Here is a 26,027-nt window from a genome sequence, read left to right as displayed (position 1 = left end):
TCAACGACTGAGCCTCCACAGCCCTCGGGTAGAGAATTCCAAAGATTCACCACCCTCTGAGTGAAGAAATGTTTCCTCATCTCAATCCTAAATGGCCGACCCCTTATTCTGAGACTGTGACCCCTAGTTCTAGACTCCCCAGCCAGGAGAAACATCTTCCTGCATCTACCCTGTCAAGTCCTGTAAGAATTTTGCATGTTTCAATGAGATCACCTCTCATTCTTCTAAATACTAGAGACTAAAGGCCGAGCCTACTCAATCTCTCCTCTGATCAGAAGATTACAAGATAGGTAGGGATGAGGGAGGAGATTTAACCCATATTAACTCATCCACCAGGAATAAAAACCTACATTTTCCTCCATCGTATCATCTAACTGAGCACTGAAAAATCTAATGTCCTACCTGGACAACCATTGCAAGTGTTAATCGGCCTTTCTGTGAAGTGCTTCTGATATCTGTCCTGGATTTCACTTTCACTATTTTAACCTCCTTCTGTTTGGTCTAGTATCCTGGCATAGTTTGTCTATGCCTTTTAATCATAGAATCATATAGTACAGCACAGAAGGAGGCCAGTCGGCCCATTGAGTCTGCGCTGGCTGGTTCAAAGAGCAATTTAGTTAGTCCCTCTCCCCTGCCCTTTCCCTGTATCCCTGCATTTTTTTCCCCTTCAAATATTTATCCAATTCCCTTTTGAATGTTACTATTGAGTCTGCCTCCACCACCCTATCAGGCAGTGCATTCCAAATCCTAACCACTCGTTGCATAAAAAAGTTTTCCCTCCTGTCGCCTCTGGTTTGCCAATCACCATAAATCTGTGTCCTCTGGTTATCGACCCTTCAGCCATTGGAAACAGTTTCTCTTTATTTACTCATCTAAACCCTTCATGATTTTAAACACCTCTATCAAATCTCCTTCTCTGCTCTAAGGAGAACAACCCCAGCTCCTCCACGCAACTGAAGTTCCTCATCCCTGGTAAATCTCTTCTGTAGCGCTATTCACTTGCAAAGTACTTCATTGGCTGTAATGTAGGGAAAGGGCAGCCAATTTGCACACAGCAAGATCCCACAAACAGCAATGTGATAATGACCAGATAATCTGGGCTTTTTTTTTAGTGATGTTGGTTGAAGAATAAATATTAGCCAGGACAGGGGAAGAACACCTGTGCGTGGGTTCAACATCCTACATAGTTCTGTAAAGTCCGCTCTCAGTCATCCTCTTTCAAGTGTTAAGAGCACAGCCTCTCTGTATTTCCTTGTAATTTAATCCTTTCAGCCTCGATGTTCTTGTCGACACCGCCTCAAGGTGTGGGCACAAACTTCCTGTAAACTCCTGTCCTTTCAGTTTCTATCCATTCCTGTTCAAATATGGCTTCTGTTTTACCTCAGAAAACTTTGGAGGGAGAGCGAACGTGACCCCTCTGCCTGTAGAATTACAGCAATCCTGTGAGACTGAGCTGTGATCACAGCTTCTGCCAGCCTTGTGTCCAGTCCTGGGACAAGTCTGTGACTGGTGTTCACTCCTGTCCGCAGTGTGGAGAGCCCCCGGGTCCTGGTCTGCTGAAGGACCTTCAACTGGAGGACTCGGTGCAGGAACATCAGGACCTGGAGGTCTCCCACGATGTTGCTTCTGTGTAACTACTGCACCGAGAAACCGCGCCCCGCCGCCAAGACCTGCCTGAAATGCGAAGCCTCGATGTGCCCTGAACACCTCCGGCACCACACCGAGAGCGCTGTGTTTAAAAACCACCTGCTGGTAGATGCCACTGCAGACGTGTCCCGGTGGAAGTGCACAGAGCACCAGGAACTGCTGAAGATTTACTGCAAGGATGATCAAGTGTGTGTCTGCACTCTCTGCACTTTAATCGGGAAACACAAGGACCACCGGTGTGGGAGCATCAGCGAGGGAGAGAAGGAACTGCGGGTAAGTTTTGTGTTAGTCCTAGGGGCCCTAAAATTCCTTGGGATTTCTCTCGGCCTCCCGCTGTACCTGGAGATGGGGAAACGCCAGGGGAATGGGATCAATGGTTGTTACAGGAGGCGATCGGGAATTCTCAGCGGAATTTCAGGGCACTGCGTCCATCAAGGATAGTTACCACATTAACCAGAGGACAAAACTCATCTGCGGAAACTGGCCTCGATTTTAACACCCCCACCACCCCACGATGGGTGGGGGAGCGGGTCGGAGGATGGTTAAAGAGTTAAATACGGGGAACGCAACCCCAAAACGCCTTTTTTACGGCGGCATATATCGAGTCTTGAAACTGGGCTCTCGGTGCAATTGGGAGCCCGATTTGAAATTGACTGCTGCTGCGTGTTTTTTTAAAAATTCGTTCCTAGGATGTGGGCGTTGCTGGCAAGGCCGGCATTTATTGCCCATCCCTAATTGCCCTCGAAGGTGGTGGTGAGCCGCCTTCTTGAACCGCTGCAGTCCGTATGGTGAAGGTGCTCCCGCAATGCTGTTAGGGAGGGAGTGCCAGGATTTTGACCCAGCGACGATGAAGGATCCAAGTCAGGATGGTGTGTGACTTGGAGGGGAACTTGGAGGTGGTGTTCCCATCTGCTTGCTGCCCTCGGCAGTGAAAGGGAGGCGGGAGCTGCCGGCTCCACGAGGGAAGTGCCTTTTCCAGAGCTCCTTGTGGGCCAGGTGGAGCATGAGTGTTTCCCGCCAGGCTCCTCAAGACAGCCTGCAGCCTCCTCCCTGCCGATCGCAGCTTCTCTCTCCCCCACCTGCCCCAACCTCCAGACCTGATGACCGATCTTAGCCCTCCCGTCCCCACAGTCCCGATGTCAGATCCCCCCCCCCGCCAAGTTGCAATGGCCGACCGCCCCGCCATCCGGTAGCTGGGGACTGTCTCAGAGGGTCGCTGGGGACTGTCCCAGAGGGTCGCTGGGATCTGTCCCAGAGGGTTGCTGGGGTCTGTCCCAGAGGGTCGCTGGGGTCTGTCGCAGAGGGTCGCAGGGGTCTGTCTCAGAGGGTCCCTGTCGCTGGGGTCTGTCCCAGAGGGTCGCTGGGGTCTGTCCCAGAGGGTCGCTGGGGATTGCCCCAGAGGGTCGCTGGGGTCTGTCCCAGAGGGTCGCTGGGGTCTGTCTCAGAGGGTCGCTGGGGTCTGTCTCAGAGGGTCACTGGGAACTGTCCCAGAGGGTTGCTGGGGTCTGTCTCAGAGGGTCGCTGGGGTCTGTCCCAGAGGGTCGCTGGGAACTGTCCCAGAGGGTCACTGGGGTCTGTCTCAGAGGGTCGCTGGGGTCTGTCCCAAAGGGTCACTGGGGACTGTCCCAGAGGGTCGCTGGGGTCTGTCTCAGAGGGTCGCTGGGGATTGTCCCAGAGGGTCGCTGGGGTCTGTCCCAGAGGGTCGCTGGGGTCTCTACCAGAGGGTCGCTGGGGTCTCTCCCAGAGGGTCGCTGGGGTCTGTCCCAGAGGGTCACTGGGGTCTGTCCCAGAGGGTCGCAGGGGTCTGTCTGAGAGGGTCCCTGTCGCTGGGGTCTGTCCCAGAGGGTCGCTGGGGATTGTCCCAGAGGGTCACTGGGAACTGTCCCAGAGGGTCGCTGGGGTCTGTCCCAGAGGGTCGCTGGGGTCTGTCCCAAAGGATCGCTGGGGACTGTCCCAGAGGGTCGCTGGGGTCTGTCCCAGAGGGTCGCTGGGGTCTGTCCCAGAGGGTCGCTGGGGTCTGTCCCAGTGGGTCGCTGGGGTCTGCCCCAGAGGGTCACTGGGGCCTGTCCCAGAGGGTCGCTGTGGTCTGTCCCAGAGGGTCGCTGGCGTCTGTCCCAGAGGGTCCCTGTCGCTGGGGTCTGTCCCAGAGGGTCGCTGGGGTCTGTCTCAGAGGGTCGTTGGGGTCTGTCCCAGAGGGTCGCTGGGGATTGTCCCAGAGGGTCGCTGGGGTCAGTCCCAGAGGGTCGCTGGGGTCTGTCTCAGAGGGTCACTGGGGACTGTCTCAGAGGGTCCCTGTCGCTGGGGTCTGTCTCAGAGGGCCCCTGCCACTGGTTTTCCCAGCCTGTCCATTTGGCTGGCTGCTAGGCGGGAAATGGATCACAAAATATTAATGGGGTCTTGCCATTAAATTCGCAGAACCTCCATGTCGCCAGCCTTGCCGAGTTCTTCGGCCATTTTTGGCATCCCGCGCATCCTCCCTGCCTCCCTGTAAATATCGGGGCCATTGTTTCAGTGAGCGAGTGGTCAATTTATGGAACAGGCTGCCGAAGGAGAGTGGAAGCTGATAGTATTTATTCATTCAAATGCAAATGAGATTGATTTCCTTCACAGGAACAGGAACTGGAGGAGGCCATTCGGCCCCTCGAGCCTGTTCCGCCATTTAATTGGATCATGGCTGACCTGTATTTTAACTCCATCTACCCACCTTGGTTCCGTAACCCTTAATAACCTTGTCTACTAAAAATCTATCAATCTCTGTTTTCAAATTTTCAATTGAACCAAGCATCAACAGCTTTTTTGGGGAGAGAGTTCCAGATTTCCTCTACCCCTTGTGTGTCCTGACATCACCCCTGAATGGCCTGGCTCTAATTTTAAGCTTCTGCCCCCTTGTTCTGGACTCGCCCACCAGAGGAAATAGTTTCACTCTATCTACCCTATCATCATAAACACCTCAATTAGATCACCCCTTATACACAAAGGAATACAAGCCTAGTATAAGCAACCTGTTCTCCAAATTTAATCCTTTTAGCCATGGTATCATTCTGGTGAATCTGCACTGCACCCCTTCCAAGGCCAACATAACTTTCCTGAGGTGCGGTGCCCAGAACTGAATGCAGTGTTCTAAATGACATTTTGGATACAGTATATGAGTACGGAAAACTTTATGCTATCCGGCACCGACGGGACCGAGCTGTTGCCGTTCCCTCAAAACTGCTGGACACTCCAGTGCTAATGTTGAAAGATACGGAAGCTTCTGAGCTCCGTATCTGTCAACAAACCCTGTTGCTTAGCAACAGCTTCTAAACAGTCCAAACGTCTCTGTAGCATCTCTGTAGCTTATCAACAGCTTCAGCAGACCTTGCAGAGCTTGACTGTTGAGGAAAAAAGCAACGAGAAAAAAAAACCTAACGAAAACGGCACCTGACTTTTGCCGGTGGCTCGAGCATTCCGGACAGTTAGCCTCCGGATAACACAAAGTTTCCTGTAATTTGAGACGTGACGTGTGGTAAGTGCAGCGAGCTCGGGAGGAACAGGTGACTTTGGACCTATGGGGCGCAATTTTGCCAGCCCTGGGGAGGCGGGTTTGGAGGCGGGACTGCCAGGAAAATGGCAGAATCTGGGGCGGGTGCCCATCCCGCCCCCAACCTACCTCCGCGCCATCTTCCCAGGAGGCGGGTAGCTGACCCACGCCGGGTCCCGTCTCCTGGAGGCGGGACGGGGATTACAGCCACTTAACTGCCTGTTAACAGGTAGTTAGTTAACAGGCAGGTAAGAGGATTATCCCCATTTTACCCACACAAGTGTGGGCTTCCCGAAGGTTGTGAACCCCACCAGGGTCACCGAGGCAAGCAGTGGGCCTGTGGGGGTCGGAGGGGTGCAAAAGTGCAATGTGAAGGTAAGTAATGGGTGCAAGTGTGGAGAGGTGAGTATGCGAGGTGAGTGGAAAGTGTTAGAAAATGTTTACTTACCTTTGTTTCTTACTGCAGGCTTCAATTGTTGGGGATGCGGAGAGTCTCGCATCTCCGCAGCAGAGATGACAGATGGCTGCTGCATTCTCCGATGCAACAACCATCTAATTCCTGCTAAAGAAAGAGGTTTGATGAGTCTTGAATACAAGAACTCATCAAACAACAGAGAATGTCAGTGTTTGACAGCTTCACAGAGCTGTCAAACGATGACAATTTGACAGATGAAACATCATATGCTGACGTTCTCTGTAATCAGCTTCCCCTTAATTGGCCTGCTAAGCCCGCTGGGCAGGCTTAACATGGTCAATCAAGGGAAAATAGCGTGGGTTGGCCAGAAGTTGATGGAGGCGGGACTGAAACCCGACAAGTGGGAATCCCGCCTCCAAAAGCTCCCCATTGGCAAAATCCAGCCCAGGGTTCTTGAAGCTCTCGACCACTGGGGGTTTTCTTCGCCTCGTGTCTGGGTCTGTTGTAGACTCATTGATAGAGATTGATCGCTGTGATTGGTCAACAACTCCATTATCATTGTATCATGTGACTACCAGGCTGGTAGAAGATGAACTAGATGGACCTCGGTCTTTTTGCCTATCGCAATTCCTACGTTCCCAGATAAAGGATCGATCTTTCTAACTGTATTTCAGATTGACTTACGTGATCAGCTGCAGCACACGCAGAATAATATTGAAGCTGTGCAAGAAGCCCTCAGAGATCTTAAGGGAAAGAAACCTTACACTCAGGTGAGTTCAAATGTGGTAGAATAAACTTCCCTATATAGCTCAGTGAGTGGCTGATTCATGTAGAGCAGGATAGTGTCAGGTTCAGTTCCTGATCTGTCCTGAGTTCACTCATCTCAAGCAAGGCAGGAGCTGGAGTACCACATTTAGCCTCAGTCCCCTGAGTTAGGGAGGGAAAATCAGCCAGTGCTAACAAAAAAAGATGAAACAGAAGCTGTTGGGTTTAAGCCATATTGCTCTAGAAATGACTGGTTGTGAATTAACAGACAAATGCTCAATGTGTTCGAATGGCATTTCTCATTCATTCGAAATGGGTTTATCTCTCTGTCAAAATGCCGGGCAAAAAAAAAGTTAGGACTCTTTTCTCTAGGAAAGATAAGGCTGATAGAGGTCTTTAAAATGATGAAGGGTTTTGATAGGGTAGACAGAGAGAAAATTTGAGGTGATTTGATTGAGGTTTTTAGGATTTTGTAAGGTCCTGAATTTAAATAAAGGAAACTACGATGGTATGAGGCGCGAGTTGGGTAGGATTGATTGGGGAATGGCACTCAAAGGGTTGACGGTGGATAGGCAATGGCAAACATTCAAAAATCGCATGGATGAACTACAGAATTTGTTCATCCCTGTTTGGCATATAAATAAAACAAAAAAGGTGACTCAACCGCGCCTAACAAGGGAAATTAGGGATAGCATAAGATCCAAGGAGAGGACATATAAATTGGCCAGAAAAAGCAGCAAACCTGAGGATTGGGAGCAGTTTAGGGTTCAGCAAAGGAGGACAAAGGGATTAATTAAGAGGGGGAAAATAGAGTATCAGAGTAAGCTTGCAGGGAACATAAAAACTGACTGTAAAAGCTTTTATAGATATGTGAAGAGAAAAAGATTGGTGAAGTCAAGCGTAGGTCCCTTGCAGTCAGAATCAGGGGAATTTATAATGGGGAACAAAGAAATAGCAAACCAATTAAATACATACTTTGGTTCTGTCTTCACAAAGGAGGACACAAATAACCTCCCAGAGATGTCGGGGAACATAGGGTCTAATGAGAGGGAGGAATTGAATGAAATCAGTATTTGTAGGGAAATGATGTTAGGGAAATTGACGGGATTGAAGGCCGATAAATCCCCAGGGCCTGATAATCTACATCCTAGGGTACTTAAGGAAGTGGCCCTACAAATAGTTGATGCATTGCTGGTCATCTTCCAAAATTCTATAGACTCTGGAACAGTCCAAAGATGTGCGGGTTAGGTTGATTGGCCATGATAAAAAAATTGGCCCTTAGTGTTAGGGGGGATTAAATATGTGGGGTTACGGGGTTACGGGGATAGGGTTTGGGTGGGATGGCTGTCGGTGTAGGGACCGGGTGCTAGGGTTTGGATGATCAGCCATGATCTCGTTGAATGGCGGAGCAGGCTCGAAGGGCCGAATGGCCTACTCCTGCTCCTAGTTTCTATGTTTCTATGTTCCTATGGATTGGAGGGTAGCCAATGTTACCCCACTGTTCAAAAAAGGTGGTAGAGAGAAAATGGGAAATTATAGACCGGTAAGCCTGACATCAGTAGTGGGGAAAATGCTAGAGTCCATTATAAAAGATGTAATAGCTGAGCACTTGGAAAACAGTGACAGGATCGGACAAAGTCAACATGGATTTACAAAAGGTAAATCGTGCTTGACTAATCTACTGACATTTTTTAAGGATGTAACTGGTAGAATAGATAAGGGAGAACCAGTGGATGTGGTGTATTTGGACTTTCAGAAGGCTTTCGATAAGGTCCCGCATAAGAGATTAGCGTGTAAAGTTAAGGCACATGGGATTGGGGGCAAGGTACTGAGTTGGATAGAGAACTGGTTGGCAGACAGGAAGCAAAGAATTGGAATAAACAGGTCTTTTTCCGAGTGACAGGCAGTGACTAGTGGGGTACCGCAGGGATCGGTCCTAGGACCCCAGCTATTCACAATATATATTAATGATCTAGACGAGGGAACTAGATGTAATAGCTCCAAGTTTGCAAATGACACAAAGCTGGGTGGGCGTGTGTGCTGTGAGGAGGATGCCGAGAAACTCCAGGATGATTTGGATAGGTTGGGTGATTGGGCAGATGCATGGCAAATGCAGTATAATGTGTATAATTGCGAGTTTATCCACTTCGGTGGCAAAAACAGGAAGGCAGATTATTATCTGAACGGCAATAGATTGGGAGAAGGGGAAGTGCAACGAGACCTGGGTGTCCTTGTGCATCAGCCGCTGAAGGTAAGCATGCAGGTGCAACAGGCAGTTAAGAAGGCAAATGGTATGTTGGCCTTCATAGCGAGAGGATTCGAGTACAGGAGCAAGGATGTCTTGCTGCAGTTGTACAGGGCCTTGGTGAGACCACACCTTGAGTATTGTGTGCAGTTTTGGTCGCCTTATCTGAGGAAGGATGTTCTTGCCATGGAGGGAGTGCAGTGAAGATTCACCAGACTGATACCTGGGATGGCAGGAATGACGTATAAGGAGAGATTGGGTCGATTGGGCTTATACTCGCTGGAGTTTAGAAGAATGAGAGGGGATCTCATTGAAACTTATAAAATTCTAACAGGATTAGACAGACTAGATGCAGGAAGGATGTTCCTGATGGCGGGGAAGTCCAGAACCAGATGAGGAGGAATTTCTTCACTCAGAGAGTGGTGAACCTGTGGAATTCTCTACCACAGAAGGCAGTTGAGGCGAATTCATTAAATATATTCAAGAAGGAGTTAGATATATTTCTTAAGGCTAAAGGGATCAAGGGATATGGGGAGAAGACAGGGACAGGGTACTGAGTTTGGATTCTTCTTATCGTGTCCACGGACAGTCTATACATAGCCCAGCCAGAACTGGACACATTTTTGCGCCTTGTTGTTGAATTCGGCAAGATCTGCAACAGTGCAGGGTTCCTCTAACGATGGGCATTGCAGGAGATGTTGCACAGTCTGTGCCTCAGTTCCACGTTCACAAGTTGTCGGGCTGGTTGAATATCCCCATTTGCTTAGTGACACCTTTGAGCAACCTACACCGGTCCTAAGTCTGTTAAGGCACTTCCAGGTTGCCCAGTTGCAATTAGCTCCTGGGGGAAGGCTTTCATCAAGTAAAATTTCCATCGCTGGGGGTTGTTCGAGACTGGCGAGCCGGTCTTTCCACAAGGCGATGCGGGCTTCAGATGAGGTTGATTGTAATGGAACAACACTGTTCATGAAGCTCTTTCTTGACTTTAGGTGGCTGGGTATAGGTGTATGACAATGCAGAGGGTGTCTCTCATCTGATGTTTGACGGAGTCGCTCTTTCTTGCTGGCTACCATTCTTCTTATATCAGGGGGAGCGATACCCGCCAGGATATATAGGCTGTTGGCGTTTGTTGGTTTTAAGCAACCTGTGATAAATCGGCAGCTTGCATTCAGAACGGCATCCATCTTCTTGGCATGAGTAGACCTTTCCCAGCAGGGCAGGCGTATTCGGCAGTGGAATAGCAAAGAGCAAGTGCACTGGTTCGCAATGTTTTCGGGCTTGTTCCCCATCTTGTGTTAGTGAGCTTATTCAGGATGTTGTTTCGTACGCTTGTAGGGGGTTTCTCTTGCTTGCTCTGGTCTCCTGCCAGGCTTCTTGCAATAATTACCCGTGAGTGGTTCGACCCACTCGCCCCTACAGTTCTAGACCTTGGACTTAGGTGCAGGGAGCTGTAGTGCAGAAAAACTCAATAGACCAGGTCGAATAGCACGAAATGGATGCCTTTATTGAACAGTTTGCAGCATTATAAAATACATGTCATAAGCACAGATTAAAGCAACTACAAGCATGCACACATCTATAAACTTAACTCTATAGAAATGGAGAACACACGGCACACCGTGGAAGGGGTAACACATTACAATTACCCTTAACCCCCTCCCCTAACCCTAACTAAGTTTCAATTTGAGGGACTCGGGATCATGCTCACCACTTTAAGAATTGCGAAAAAAAGCTTTGCAGCCTTTCGACACAGCTTTCCGTCGTCACGTGGGTTTGGAAGCTTCTGGCGCAGCTTGTTTTCCTCTTGGTTCTCCTGCGATGAGCGCTCGCCGATGTGATGTTGAAGAACTGGAGTACCGGGCCCTGAGTGTCTTCTTCTCCGGCCTGGGTCGTCGATGATCTCCCAACGGTCTTCCCCGGGGCGGGACGCTGGTTCCGAAATGACTCTTTATACAGTCAGAATTGTCCTTCTGATTTCTCCAACGGTGGAGCAGAACTGGAGTACCTGGGCCCTGAGTGTCTTCTTCTCCGGCCTGGGTCGTCCATGATCTCCCGACAAAAGTACCCGGGCCTCCCTCATCGTCTTTCCGTCGTGGCCGGGCCTTGCCTGGCCGAGCTGGCTTCCAAGCCGAATTCTTCTCGTCGTCTTCTCGTCGTGGCCGGGCCTTGCCTGGCCGAACACCGAACACGTTCCGAACTGAAGTTTCGATGCTCCGAACCGAAGTGCTGTACCGAAGAGTCTGTCCCCAAGCGTACCAATGGAGAACTCACTGATGGACTTTACTCAATCCACAGTTATACCTTTTGGAACATGCTTATCTCCCGCCAAATCATAGTCCTGTCTTTGTAATAATTTTGGCGGGCAGAACTCTCTGCAGGGGTGTTTTGTCTTCATAACGGGAGTCGGTGATAGCTGAACTGGCCTTCCTGGGCCGATAATGTCTTTGCTTTGTCACCGTAACTTGGTTTGTATATTGATCGGTCTGGAGATTGCCCTGGATGGCTGTTAAACGGCTTCTCTTTGTACAGTGTAATGGGCTAAAGCTTTCGTTCAATTGTCCGCCCATTTCTTGATGGGTCTCATCCTGCCACCCAAATCTGTCCTGTACTTATAATCTAATCAATATGTATGCTCAGTTCCATGAGTTTCGGCTTCCCGAAACTGGTTTCCGCGGGCTTTTAATGTCCTCAATCCACAAGCCTGTCTGGCTTGCAGTAACAGAAATTCAAATGGTCCCAGAAGCTGGTCACGAGGTCTGGCGGCCATTTTGTGTGCCCTTTTATTAAAGGTTTCTCTGTATAAGCTTCTTTTGGTCAATAAAGCTGTTTTATTAACCCTACTTTCCTACGTGATTATTTAATGAAAAATTTCGCGAATCTTACATGCTCACTTTTGCCTTTGTCTTCTCGATGTGGTTCTTGAAGGTGAGGCATCGGTCAAGGGTGACTCCTAAGTAGATAGGGTGCTCGCAATGCGTCAGTGTTGCTCCACACCAGGTTACTTTCAGCTGGCGTTTGGCTTCACGGTTTCTGAGGTGGAATGCACAAACTTGCGTCTTTGATGGGTTTGCGCGAAGGTGGTTTTCTTCATAGTAGGATTTTAGTCCCTCCAAGGCCTCAGAAAACGTTTTCTCCACGGTGTTAAAATCAGTGCTTTGGGCAGTGGCACATAAGTCATCATCAGCATATATAAAACGGCGTGTAACACCGTCTATAGGTTGGTCATTCGTGTAGATGTTGTACAGCAGCGGTGCAAGCACGCTTCCCTGAGGAAGACCATTCTTCTGAATACGCCACCTGCTGCGCTTCCCACCTAGTTCAACATAGAACTGGTGATCCTGAAGCATGCTTTCTAACAGCTCTGTTAAGTGAATCTCTTTTGTCATCTCTAGAATCTTGCAGAGGAGCCGTCTATGGTTCACTGTATCGTATGCTGCTGACAGGTCTACAAAAACAGCACCTGTTACCATCCCTTGCTCAAAACCATCTTCGATGTGTTGTGTGAGGTTGAGCAGTTGGCTTGTTGTTGATTTGCCGGGGCAGAAACCTGCTTGCTCTGGAATGATCTTCTCATCTACAGTTGGTGCTATCCTATTGAGTATTAGGCGTTCAAACAGCTTATAGGTGTGGCAAAGCTGTGAAATTGGCCGAAAACTCTTAGGATCTGAGGGATCTTTTCCAGGCTTTAATAGTGCTATTACATGTGCCTTCTGCCAGATATTAGGTAGCTTGTGTGTTGCCAGACAGTGGTTGAACAATTGTAGGAGCCATTTCTTTGCTTTCTGTCCAAAATGCTTTATCTGCTCCGTTGCTATGTTGTCAAGACCAATTGCTTTCCCGTGTTTTAGACTAGATATACCAGTTTCCAGCTCTTCCATGGTGAATGGTCTAGTGAAGCCAGGATCATCGCTGTACTTCTTCCTATCTAGTTGTGCTCTTGGTTGTTTCTTGTTGATTTTTCCATTTAGGAGCAACTGGTGTGCAACTTGGTTAGCAGACACATTTGGATGTTGGGCAGCTTTCTTGGGATGATCAGCCATGGTCTCATTGAATGGCAGAACAGGCTCGAGGGGCTGAATGGCCTACTCCTGCTCCTACGTTTCTATGTTGAGAACTCACCTGGATTTATTAGAGTTAACATCAGACTCGAGGGATATCCTACTATTAAGTATATAGACATGTAACTTGTTTCTACTTTCTGTCAATATTAATAAAACCAGTAAGTTAATTATCTCTGGCATCTGAACCTGTATAATTTGGATTAATCTACTCGGTTGATTTAACAGGGAGCAGCCCAGTGTGACTCTAACCCATTTCCTCTATTTTCTGAAGGAAGCATCACTATATTTAAATGAAATTTGTGTATACTCTGGGTCTTGGCGTGGGACTAGCATTTGTCATTCAGAATGCATAATTTCCTGCAACAATTTGAGAGCTAAATTAATCGATTATTTCATCTTAAAAACACTGAGAAAAGCTTTACAGGGTGAAATGGTCTGCCCCTTTCAATAACGCAAACCTTTCCACTTTTTTTGAAGAGCTACATAACGGAAGCAAAGGTGAAGATTAACGGAAACTGCAATTCACTCAGAAAACGCATTGACAATCTAGAAAGAGAAGCTTTCCAACATCTGGACAAGGAGCAGAGTCGCATAATGGCAGAAACCGACACCCGAATCCTCAAGCTGAAAAACCTACTGAAAGATTATGAGAATAACTTGGCTGACCTCAATTGTATTTCAAACAATGAGGAGCTTGTGTTTATACAGGTAATGTTCTTTGTGTGATAGAATATAAACATCCTCATCACATTAATATGTGCAAAATACTATATTTGTGAGAATAATTCTATAATCTTTGATGATCTGTATACAACACAGCCAGTTTCCACTTCTATTGAAAATGCAATGTACAGTTTCTGTACTTGAGCACATTATCCAGGCTGGCACTCCAGTGCAGTACTAAGGAGGTGCCGTCTTTCGGATGTGTAGGGGGTGGCGTGTGTGCAGTCAGCTCGCCTCTGACTGGGTTCCCAAGCGGTTCAAATCGCTCCCACACCCCTGGGTTCTAGACACCGGACTTAGGTACAGGCGGAGTAGACAACTGGTTTGGTACAAGAAAACTGTATTTTTATTAAAAGGCACAATAAAAATTACAAACTGGAAAAATTACTGGAATAGCTACAAGCATACAAGAGTACACTTAATTAGGGATGGGGAACACACGGCACATTGAGGGAAAAATCACAGTATTACTTCCCTTACCCTTGTCCCACCCCCTATATCTAACTAATTGTGCTGTGAGGGGCCAGGGATTATGCTCACCAGTAAGGGTTTCTGGATAGGTCGGATCCTGTCGATTAAGCCGGTTGCGGTTTTGGGGTTCGCTCTTGGTGTCCTTTGGGGCCTGCCGTCGTCACGTGGTCCCAGGGCGCGGCGGTGGAGTTGTCTGAGTAAAGTACCCTCTTTTCCTCTGTTAGAGATAGGGAGTATTGTAAGGGGGGGGTTTTGGTTTGGGGTTTTTGCCTGGTCAGTCAGCCGTATCTGAGCTGCTCCAGCCCCGTGTGGTTCGAATCGCTTCCCCTTTGGTTCTGACCGCCGGACTTATTTCAGTAGCAATATAGACAAAACGAGACCAGTGGTTTGGTGCAAAGAAAACCAATGTTTTATTGAAATAAAGAATAAATTGCTATACAGTGAAATTAATTACGAATACAGCACACTTTTACTTAACGGGGAGGAGAAAAGACGGACACATCGAGGGAAAATTGACTAAAATTACAATTTAACAAAATCCCCCTTTAGTTCCCACCCCTTATACCTATCTAACAGAAAGTTTATGCTCACCAGTCTACGATGTTGAAACGCTTGCTCCATGCCCTGCGGTCTGCCTTAGATTTTTCACCGCCCGAAGTAGAGATACCCCAGTAATTCAAAAGTAACTGCGGGTATTCCACTTCTTTGGGCGGGCTGTGACGGTCCTCTTGGAGGCAGGGCACCGGAGGTGAGGCAGTAGAGAGAGAGAGAATGGCTTCCTGAGAGGCTACCTTTATACCCCATTGGGAGCCCTTATCTTCGTGCCCAAATCTGGACGTATCTGGGTTACACAGAAGGGACCGATCTGTCCCCATTGACCGTAATGGGTTTGAATGCGTTTCCCATTCGTTTAACTGGTTTGTGAATGGAGCTGTCCCAGTTTTGAAATGTCCCGCTGGTCTCTTAAGTGCTAGGTAAAAAATCCTTGAGTGCGCGTGTAAACAATCCTTTGTCCTGTGGTTACCGCCCAACCGCAACTTGATTGACAGCAACCACTTAAGCCCTTGAGTTAACACTGCTGAGGGCTTGTGTAAACAGAGTCCTTTGTTCCGTGTTGAAACTTTCTAACCGCAGTTGATTGACAGCTTCAAGTACTTAAGTACTTCAGAAGCTTTTTTTTTCAATCCTTACGTCAGCCAGTGCTGGGAGATCCTTCTTCCATATTCATACAGGCTGTCTTCCTCTTTTGCCACGGGGCCGGCTACAGCCATCTTTGATGTCCTGGGTTTTTAAAGTACATTCCAACCAGGTTTTCTTTAATCAAATAATCTTCAGGGGCTGCCGAAATTTTGTGAACCTTACAGAGTAATGGAAACTTCGGGTTTTGTTCTTCTGGTGGTGGTCTGGTCGTCGAAGTTTTTGTTGCGGTTGGGGTTCGGTTGGCGGTCTTCAGTGTTGGGTTGGTCGCGGTGGCCTAGATCATTACCTGTGCAGTGGTAATGATCTGAAGGTATGGTTTACCCGGCCCTTTGTTACCGCGGTGCTCATGGTCGTCTGCTTCTTTGAGTTTTGAGTATCTCTGGACCTGAGCGTGTGCCTGCTTGTCCCCCAACGCTTCTCCACGCTGCCCTTCTCTGCTTATCGGCCTTGCCGTTCACCTCATCTCGCCTGCCCGCTTGCTGCCCCATGTGTCCTGTGTCCCTTTTGGTTACCGGTGGGCCTACAATTATACTATTTCGGAGGTTCGTTATCTGCGCGCCAAATCAGGGTTAGTTCTTTGTCTAATTTTTGGCGGGCTTGTTAAAGTGATTATAGTCGTTCACTTTAACTGCTTTTTGGGTGGTTGCCCCGTTGCTAAATGGCCTTTAATGTCTCGGTGTTTGTTATGCATAATGTGAATCTGTATCTTCCTAGCTCGGTAGCCAGTTTAAACTGTAAGTGATTATTTAAGCAAAGGTTTGATGGGTTCAAGATGAAGTCTTTCCTGAGTTGATTGGTTTCAAAATGAAGAATGCGTATTCTGCATTATCTATTGTCTGGCTTCAGCTCTCACAGGCCCCGGCATGTCATCTGACCTGCCGTTTTTGCAGGGCCCTGCTTTCCAATCTTGCAGGCTTCTGCCACGAGGTCCAGAAGCCATTTTGTTTAGGGTTCCCTTATAACTTCGTCCTTCAGGGTCCCTTTATTAATAACTCTGGGGAATGTGTGAATTTTGAGAACCCTACACTCCCCCCTGTTGATACTAAACTCGGTTTAAGTATCATACCTATGAAGGTGAGCAAAATTCCGACCCGCCACAGCCAATCTTCCCCGTAATTACCTATCTATAATCCCATGACACTTGCATTTCCCATTCTTTGAAAATGTAGCGTACACAAGCATACATAGGTAAAATACAATTGTTTACACACATCCAAGCATGGAGGGGGCCCAACACCCCTGCACTACTTGGTACATACACATCTTTATTAAAAATAACAAAAAACACAAAAAAAACGACAATCTTTATTCAAAAATACAAAATAAAAGATTCAAACAGGTGTATCTCCCTTCACTTTAACATAATGCTCTTTCCACGTCCTTTGGTTTCGGAATTCTAGTATTTGGCCTTTTCCCTTGCACTGAGTGCACACTAGGTACAATACTATTCCCAGCTGGCAAACCACGAGGATGTGGGAAGCCATTCTAACCCATGAAGGGACCTCTATATTTTCAAAAATGTCCCACCTGGGTGGAACTACAATGTCCAGTATCTTGGCCCCTATCTCTACTGTCTTCTGCTCTAATGTGTAGAAATGTTTCTGTGAGACAATTACTGCTTTTAGTATCTTGGTAAGATGTTCTGGGAGTGGGGGGATTTCGTAGCCGAAATGCGCTACATATTTTTACAGGTTGGTAAAATTCTCTTTTACAGTGAGGTGAACAGTGGAGGGTTCTGGAATGGGGACAATTCGTTCCTGGGCCAGTTGAACTTCTGCCTCGGGTTTAAAGCAGAAACTGCTGTCACTTACCGGACACCAGCTATGCTGTCCTTGCTGGTAGTGGGGTGCACCTGTGGTGACACAATATGTCCCACCTCCTATATATGCTACCTGTGGGGGAACATGGTCTTGTGCAATTACCTCCATGGTACAGTTTATAGGTTTTGCGCCAGCAGCTTTAAACCCACACTGTGGTTTAGAATAGGCGTTCAAGTGCTGGGGACACAGTATTATGTGTGCTCCCCGGCTCCGGCACCCCAAGAGGTCAGTACCTGTCATAGCGTGCTCCCACTTTATGACATAAGGTGGGACCGCTGTGAAACGGATGTGTGCACCCCCTTGAATGACTCCAATGTTCTCTACCCTGTATACCGGCGCGGGTCGGGCTGTCCCACCCATAACCGGCATCCTCACTACTATTCCCATGATGGTGTGGTTGGAGCGCCCACAATCTACTGGGACAGGGTAAGCCTCAGAAGCTAGCCGGAGTTGACATGGGCTCAATGCATTCTCAAATGGATGGAGGGCTGCGAGGTGCTTGTTGCTGATCCAGGAGGGGACTAAACCCTGTTTTAAATCCTCCAGGTTACTGCGGCCCTCGCCCAGCAACCATGCCCCGTACAGTACGCACACCTCATTCTGTGCAGCCTGATCTGAGGCATTTCTGTCCTCTCTTATGAGGGCATTTACAGTCTTTGCGTGCTTCTCCAGCTCAGCAATGATCTCTTTTAAATGGACCGTCATAGCTTGGTCCTCGTGTAACTCTGAGCCTACTACTGTATTTTCATCCATTAGGATTTTTCGCAATTGTGTTTTCAAACCATTTATTGTGTCTGTAATTCTATGTCATCTAGGCTGTTTATGACAGAGGATCCTGTGTTAAACGTTGTGAAAACATCATTCCAGGCTCCCCTTCTTTGTCTCCCCGCACTACCAAAATACTCAGTGTGTGTAGTGTATAGTTCTGTCTTGTCTACATTGGCAAAATCGAACTCGTAGAATTTCCTAAACATTTCTTTTACACCTGGTATAGCTGCTCTGTCTCTTTGGGGCACCACTCAGGTAAGTGTACCTCGGTGAGGTTCAGGGTCACGGAACTACCACGTAGTGTACTCCCTGGTATAGCACCTTTTCCGTCGGCACTAGTACCAGCCCATTCCCTGGTCCCTTGGTGGTGGCAGGGCACCCCTCTCTGTGTGTCCTTGCTGCCTGGGTCGTGGGCAGGGGCTTTCGGGCACGTGCCACGTGCCACGAGTTCAGTGGCTTTGACTGGGGCTGGGTAACGTGGGACTATGCAAGTGTGTAGGTGGGAATCCCATTCCACCCCCTCCCCCTCATCCTGCCATGATGCGGAGAAGATGATGGATATGCCTGTGGGGCAGGTCCTTTGCGACCCCCACATGCAGACATAAATTCCCTGTTCCGACTCCCACCACTTATCCCAGCATACTCTAGTCCCCCCTCCGGTCCCTTGACCGTCTGGTAGGTGTCGTTCCCTAGACGTACCCAGTCAGCAGTACGGTCCCCCATGTCTCTGCTCAGCTTTCTGAGCCACCACCACCTTCCCAGGGGAATCTGTCCTTTGCAGGTCAGGCACACGCGTTTCCCCTCAGTGACCCCAACCCGTGAGGCCACAACCTGTACACTGGGGCAGGGGAGGGAGGCCTCCCCGTAGGTGAACCCGGTCTGGCTAGAGTACTGGGTGGAGTTGGATCCCAGCCACCCTGGCCATCTTCCCTCATGGGAATAGATAGCGAGCTCTTCCACGCCTCGTTCACCGCCCCCAGCAGTCACAACTGGTGCTCTCTCTCTCCTGAGCATCCATAAATGTGGGAGTCCTCCATGTCACCTCGCTTCCCAGTACTCATTCCTATCAGGGTGAGTAGGAGTACGCCCCCCTTCATCTCGAAGTCCCTTCTGTAAAGAGACACAAGAGCATATAGCCAGGTCCTGAGAAGATTCTCTGGCTTGGGTAAAGCATAGTCGAGTCTTGCGACCTCGACTCAATACAAACACTCTTAAAACAATAACACTTAAACTACCAATCACCTTGTTTAAAATTAGACTAAAACACCCAAACTTAACTTAAACTAAAACACCCAAACTTAAGTAACAGAAGCTATGTACATCCGCCGCCCGTCTCCGGGCGGCCAGGCTAATCCCTGTTCGGGCTGCAGCACACTACTCCCTTCGGTGTGGCTGCTCTGTCCTGTTCCTTCGGTCCCTCGCAGCCTGTGGCTGCTGGCTGGGGCCCTCTGTCTTCAGACTGATCCCTGACTTTAGAGGCTGCCCGTTTAAACTGGGGAGCCGGTGACCACGGTTTCCTTGGCCGTGGCGTTCGTGGGGACCTTCTAGGGACTTTGGCTGGTGGGGTTTTTCTGGCTGGTGGTCCTTTAACACGAGCCACTGCCCCCTCCGGTGCGGTCTGTGGGCTCTCCACTGCCGCCGGCTGGGAATTTTCATCCTCAGCCTTTACCTCTCCTAAACCTGTGCTAGGGGCAGGTAACTCTTCGCAGCCTGGTGCTGAAGGCTGAGGGTCCTCGCCCTCAGGTCCCAAATCTGGGACGGGGCAGGGTCTTCGCCCTCAGGTCCCACCTCCTCTAAATCCCAGAGGAGTGGGGGAGTGTCCCAAACGGTGGGTGGGATGGCCCCTCCCTTGAACCAAGCCACTGCACCTGCCTGTGCAGTCGGTGGGTTTTCTCCTGCTGCAGGCTGAGGATTTCTATCCTCAGACCTTGCCCCAACTGGCTGTTCTCTTTTCTCGGGCTTAAACAATTTACATTGATTAATATGGAACCATTTGATGCGCCGAGGCATCTTTATGGCGTATACCATGGGGCTGGCCTTGTCTACAATGCTGTAGGGCCCCATGTATAACGGTTCTAGACTTCCTACCCGAGCAAAATTCCTCACCATAACCTGATCCCCTATCTCCCACTCGTGGTGTTTTCGGGGTTCTAACAGCAATCGGTTACTCCGATGCTGCCTTCCCATGTTCCCAGCCGCCTGCTCATGGACCTGTTTAAGGTGCTCGAAGAGGTTCCTGGCGAACCTGTCCCGGTTTACCTCCCTGAGCTGACCTTCTGTGAGCACCGGGGCTAGTACATGGGTGGGGGTCCGCATGACTCTGCCAGTCATCAGCTCGTGCGGGGAGTACCCCATGCTTTTTGACTGGCTGGCTCGGATCCCCATCAGGACCAACGGTAGGACCTCTGCCCATTTTCTAGGTGAGTCCACCGTCTCTTTCCTTAGCCTTTCTTTCAAGGTCCTGTTCATCCTCTCCACAATCCCTGAGGACTGTGGGTTGTGTGCAACGTGTCATTTCCCCTCGATGCCGAGTACCATAAGGGTATTCTGCATGACCTGCCCGGTAAAGTGACTCCCTTGGTCGGACTCCACATACTGTGGTAGCCCCCATCGCGAGAACACCTCCCTGACCAGGATCTTGGCTGTACCCAGAGCTGTGGCTGTTCTGCAGGGGAAGGCTTCTACCCATTTCGTGAACACATCTACCAGGACTAGGCAGTACTTGTAGCCTCCCTGGGCGGTGGGTAGGGGCCCGATGTAGTCGACCTGGATTGACTGCCATGGTCCCTCTACCCTCCTGATGTGTCCCATAGGTACCTTCCTTTTGTGGGGGTCAGGGTTGTTAGCAGCACACACCAGACAGCTGGCGCAGAACTCGCGGACATCTTCCCTGAGTCCTGGCCACCATCCCGCCTGTTCCACCCGCTGCCAGGTGGTCTCTGGCCCGGGATGCCCCGCTCCTGGACCCTCATGGGCCAGTTGAAGGAATTCCCTCTGGTGCTGCTGTGGTACCACCCGTTGTTCTCCCCTAAACAGCATGCCTTCCTTCACAGAGAGGGCTGCTGTGCCGTAAGAGCCCTCTACTCTTTTTCCCTCAGTCACTGCACTGAGGACTGCCTTGAGGATGGGATCTTAGGTTTGGACCGTCTTAAGGTCTGGGGCTAAAGCTACGCCTGCACTCCCTTGTGTCACATTCCTACCCCTGACTGCTGCTACAGGACTGGACCCATATGGGTCCCAGAAAGTGCCTGTGCGGGCACCCTCCTTAGCTAGCACGTCGGCCTGCTGGTTGCCCTGACTACGGGGTTCCACAGAGGAATGGGCTTTCACCTTATGGATGAAAACCTCTGTGGTAAACCACTGTATTGTATATTGCCACCTCTGGGTGGCGCTGTGTATGGAGGCATGCCTCAGCTGACTCCACCCACCACTGTGTGGGTTTCGTTCAGACTTGTTCAGTCACTCACGAAGAAGCATGGTCTCTTCTTAGCTAATAAAAGCCTTATTCATCTCTTCTTTCGACTCATCATCTCTTCTTCGACTCATCACCTTTTATGAAGTAATTGATAAGCGTATCAATTTTATTAGCTAAAAGTTAAATGGCGACACCTGAGGAGCAACAACAGCAACGGATACAGCAGACATTGCTGAGAGCCCTCAGACCACCACGCCTGGACCTCGACCCTCAAGATGTGGGTGCATCAGCCAAGTTTGAACGCTGGCTGAGCTGCTTTGAATCCTTCCTCGCAATCTCACAGGTTACAGAGGAGGATCACAAACTGAAAATTTTGACCGCCCAGGTGAGCCATCAAGTATATATGCTAATCCGGGACTCTAATACGTACGTGGCGGCCCTCGAGCTACTAAAAGGGCAATATACGCGCCCAGTGAACACAATTTACGCCCGACACCTCTTGGGATCCCGCAGGCAGCAACCGGGAGAATCGGTAGGGGCATTTGCACGGGCGCTACTGGCACTCTGCAGAGACTGCGATTGTAAAGCGGTAACGGCTGTGGAGCACGCGCAGGGACTCGCCTGTGATGCCTTCGTCAGGGGCCTCCAGTCAGACCACACCCGGCAGAGACTGCTAGAAAGCAAGGAACCCGACCTGAAGACGGCCATTGCCCTTGCGCTCTCGTTAGAGGAGGCCCACCGAAACCTCGAGGCATACCCCCGTAACGGCGCCGAGACATGGCAATCGAAACCGTGGGACACGGGACCGCCGCCCCCGGCACCAACCGCTGCAGCGACCCAACCGAGACAGCAGCCTCTGGTAAGAACTGCTTCGATGCCCAGTAACCAGGCCCAAAAATGCTATTTCTGTGGCCAGTTAAAACATCCCAGAGCGCACTGCCCAGCTAAGACAGCTACCTGCTCGGGCTGCGGGAAGAAAGGCCATTACGCTAACGCCTGCAAGGGGAAGCCAGCCAGCAGCGCAGCGTGCGGGCCGTGGGAGCAGCCATCTTATCCGCCATTTTGTGTACCCCCGGCCGCATGGCATCCGCCGCCATCGTATCCAACGCACTCAACCGCCATTTCGTCACCGGAACCGACCACCGTCTCGGCGGATGACTATAGTGACTCACTAAGCCACATACTGGCCTCCGTGACGCTGGATCAAGCCCTCCCTCACCATCTATCCAGCTCCATGATGGATATCGCGGTAAACGGCCGCGCCACCAGTTGCCTGATCGACAGCGGGAGCACAGAGAGTTTCGTCCACCCCGACACGGTACGTAGCCACTCCCTCACGATTCTGCCAACGCACCATCGCATTTCTATGGCGTCCAAGTCCCAGTCAATGGACATCAGCGGTTACTGTGTGGTGACCCTGTCAGTAGGGGGCACTGAATATAAAAAATTTAAACTGCTAGTCCTGCCCCGTCTTTGCGCTGCCGTCCTGCTAGGGTTGGATTTTCAGTGCCACCTTAAGAGTGTCACACTAGCATACGGTGGACCCCTCCCCCCACTCACAGTCTGCAACCAACAACTTTTAAATCGCCCGCTGCAAACCACCTGCAGCCTTTCCACATTAAAAGTCCCCCCCCCTCCCCTGTTCGCTAACCTCACCCGCGACTGTAAACCCATCGCTACCAAAAGCAGGCGGTACAGTGCCGGGGACAGAGCTTTTATCAGCTCTGAGGTGGAGCGGCTCTTGAAGGAGGGCATTATCGAAGGTAGCACTAGCCCCTGGCGAGCCCAGGTTGTAGTCGTTAAAACCACTGCAAAACGCCGCATGGTAATCGACTACAGCCAAACCATAAACCGGTACACCCAGCTGGACGCGTACCCCCTCCCTCGCATATCTGATATGGTCAATCAGATTGCGCAATACAAAGTATTCTCCACCATCGACCTTAAGTCAGCGTACCACCAGCTGCCCATCCGCCATGAGGACCGCCAGTATACTGCCTTCGAGGCAAACGGCCGCCTCTACCACTTCCTTAGGGTCCCCTTCGGCGTCACCAACGGGGTTCCGGTCTTCCAAAGGGAGATGGACCGAATGGTTGACCAGAACGCGCTGCGGGCAACCTTCCCCTATTTGGATAACGTCACCATCTGCGGCCACGACCAGCAGGACCACGACGTTAATCTAGCAAATTTCCTCCGTACGGCCCAACGGCTGAACCTAACGTACAATAAGGAAAAATGTATGTTTCACACCAAGCGCCTGGCCATCCTCGGCTGCGTGGTGGAGAACGGAGTCATCGGGCCCGACCCCGACAGAATGCGCCCCCTAATGGAGCTACCCCTTCCCCACTGCCAAAAAGCACTGAAGAGATGCCTGGGGTTTTTCTCCTACTACGCCCAGTGGGTGCCCCTCTATGCAGACAAAGCCAGGCCCCTCATCAAAGCCACCTCCTTCCCCCTGACACCAGAGGCGTGTGCAGCCTTCACTCTTATCAAGAACGATATCGCGAAGGCCGCAATGCACGCGGTGGATGAGTCCATCCCCTTCCAAGTGGAGAGCGATGCCTCCGACTTCGCCCTAGCCGCGACCCTTAACCAGGCGGGCAGACCCGTGGCCTTTTTCTCAAGGACCCTCCAGGGCCCCGAGACGAGACACTCCTCCGTCGAAAAGGAGGCCCAGGCTATTGTAGAAGCGGTGCGTCACTGGAGGCATTACCTGGCCGGGAAACGATTTACCCTGCTCACTGACCAGCGTTCAGTAGCTTTTATGTTTAATAATAAGCAGAGGGGTAAAATCAAGAACGACAAGATCTTGAGGTGGAGAATCGAACTCTCCACCTACAATTATGATATCTTGTATCGGCCAGGGAAACTCAATGAGCCCCCAGATGCCCTATCACGTGGTACATGCGCCAACGCGCAGAGTGATAGGCTGCAGTCCCTCCACAATGACCTCTGCCACCCGGGGGTCACCAGGTTTTTCCATTTTATCAAATCCCGTAACCTGCCCTACTCCATCGAGGAGGTCAGGACCATGACCAAGAGCTGCCAAATCTGCGCCGAGTGCAAACCGCACTTCTATAGGCCGGACAGAGCAAGCCTGATCAAGGCCACCCGCCCCTTCGAACGCCTGAGCGTCGATTTTAAAGGGCCCCTCCCCTCCGCTGACCGCAATGTGTACTTCCTCAACATAGTTGATGAGTACTCCCGTTTCCCCTTTGCCATCCCTTGCCCAGACATGACCAGTACCACGGTCATCAAGTGTCTGAATGACATCTTCGCTCTGTTCGGGTTCCCCAGCTATATACATAGCGACAGGGGCTCATCGTTCATGAGCGACGAACTTCGGCAGTACCTGCTAACAAGAGGTATCGCCACGAGCAGGACCACCAGTTACAACCCCCGGGGGAACGGCCAGGTGGAAAGGGAGAACGCGACGGTTTGGAAGGCAGTCCTCTTAGCACTAAAATCTAAGGGCCTTCCGACCTCCCGCTGGCAGGAGGTCCTCCCTGCAGCGCTCCACTCCATTCGGTCACTGCTTTGTACTGCCACTAATGCGACCCCTCATGAGAAAATGTTCGTTTTCCCCCGGAAGTCTACATCGGGAACCTCACTACCGGCATGGTTGACTTCTCCTGGGCCCGTCCTACTGCGGAGGCACGTGAGGACGCATAAAACGGACCCCCTGGTCGAGCGGGTGCACCTCCTACACGCCAACCCCCAGTATGCCTGGGTGACATACCCAGACGGGCGGGAGGACACGGTCTCCATACGAGATCTCGCACCCTCGGGTACCCCTGAATTACCACCGTTATCCCCCTTACCACCGTTATCCCCCTTACCACTGTTATCCCCCACCACCCCTCCCAACCCAACCCTTGCAGACGGCATGCCAAAGCCCCAGGAATCTTCGCCAACCACCCAGACACCAGACCCGACGTCGGATGCTGTAACACCACCGCCGCCACCACGACGATCAGGACGTCAGACAAGGCCTCCTGATAGACTTAACTTGTAGTACCCTTCACCCCGCCGGACTTCACATTAAACAAGGGGTGAATGTGGTAAACCACTGTATTGTATATTGCCACCTCTGGGTGGCGCTGTGTATGGAGGCATGCCTCAGCTGACTCCACCCACCACTGTGTGGGTTTCGTTCAGACTTGTTCAGTCACTCACGAAGAAGCATGGTCTCTTCTTAGCTAATAAAAGCCTTATTCATCTCTTCTTTCGACTCATCATCTCTTCTTCGACTCATCACCTTTTATGAAGTAATTGATAAGCGTATCAACCTCCCCTTCCTCCCCCACTGCTGCTAAGAATTTCTCCTGCAGGGGTTTCACCGTGAGGGGTCTCCCGTCAGCAGAGGTGTATCTGCGGCGGGACCAGATGGCCAGGTACTCCGTACACGAATTGCACGTAAACATGCTGTCCGAGCAAATCGTGTATGGGGTGGGGAAGATTTCGGGGTGTGTAACGACGTACACTACCGTGGACAGTTCAGCCTGCTGGGCGCTCATGGTGCTGGGGAGCTTAATTGCCAGGGCAATGTTTGCCGCTGGGTCATAAACTCCACACCCTGTGAGTCGTTCCCCAGCAGATACCGTGCTGGAGCCATCCACATAGATTTCGCGCCCTGTGGGGTGTATCCCGGCCCGCAAACCTATGTCCACTTCCCAAACCCCTTCTATGGAATACCGGTGGGCTGTTCCAGGATATACCAGGTTAGCTGCGAGCTTTGGCTCGCAGAGCCCTTTCACCTTTAGGTCCATCTGTGAGAGAAGCAGGGTCCAGCGAGCAATGCGGGCACTGCTCACTGTCCCATCCTTGATTCTCCCGTTCAGGAGCATCTGGGTGGGCGCGTGATGGGTGAGGAGGGTGATGGGAGAGGTGCCCAATGTGTGGCCAAAAGATGTCTCTCACAATTGGAGTAGCTCTTCTCCACATCCGTGAGTATCCTGGAGGAGTAGATCACCGGCC

General features: G+C 50.5%; 1 pseudogene; it reads left to right on the top strand.

Moving 5' to 3' along the window:
* The first annotated feature begins 1,364 nt into the window (after nucleotides 1-1,364).
* Nucleotides 1,365-26,027, top strand: part of LOC147108413 (E3 ubiquitin/ISG15 ligase TRIM25-like) — a 37,364-nt pseudogene continuing 12,701 nt past the window's right edge.

The sequence above is a fragment of the Somniosus microcephalus genome, chromosome 13, assembly GCF_052327205.1.
Source record: "Somniosus microcephalus isolate GS21.2 chromosome 13, FLI_Smic_1.0, whole genome shotgun sequence".
NCBI classification, from domain to species: domain Eukaryota; kingdom Metazoa; phylum Chordata; class Chondrichthyes; order Squaliformes; family Somniosidae; genus Somniosus; species Somniosus microcephalus.
This window is presented reverse-complemented; position numbering and strand designations above follow the sequence as displayed.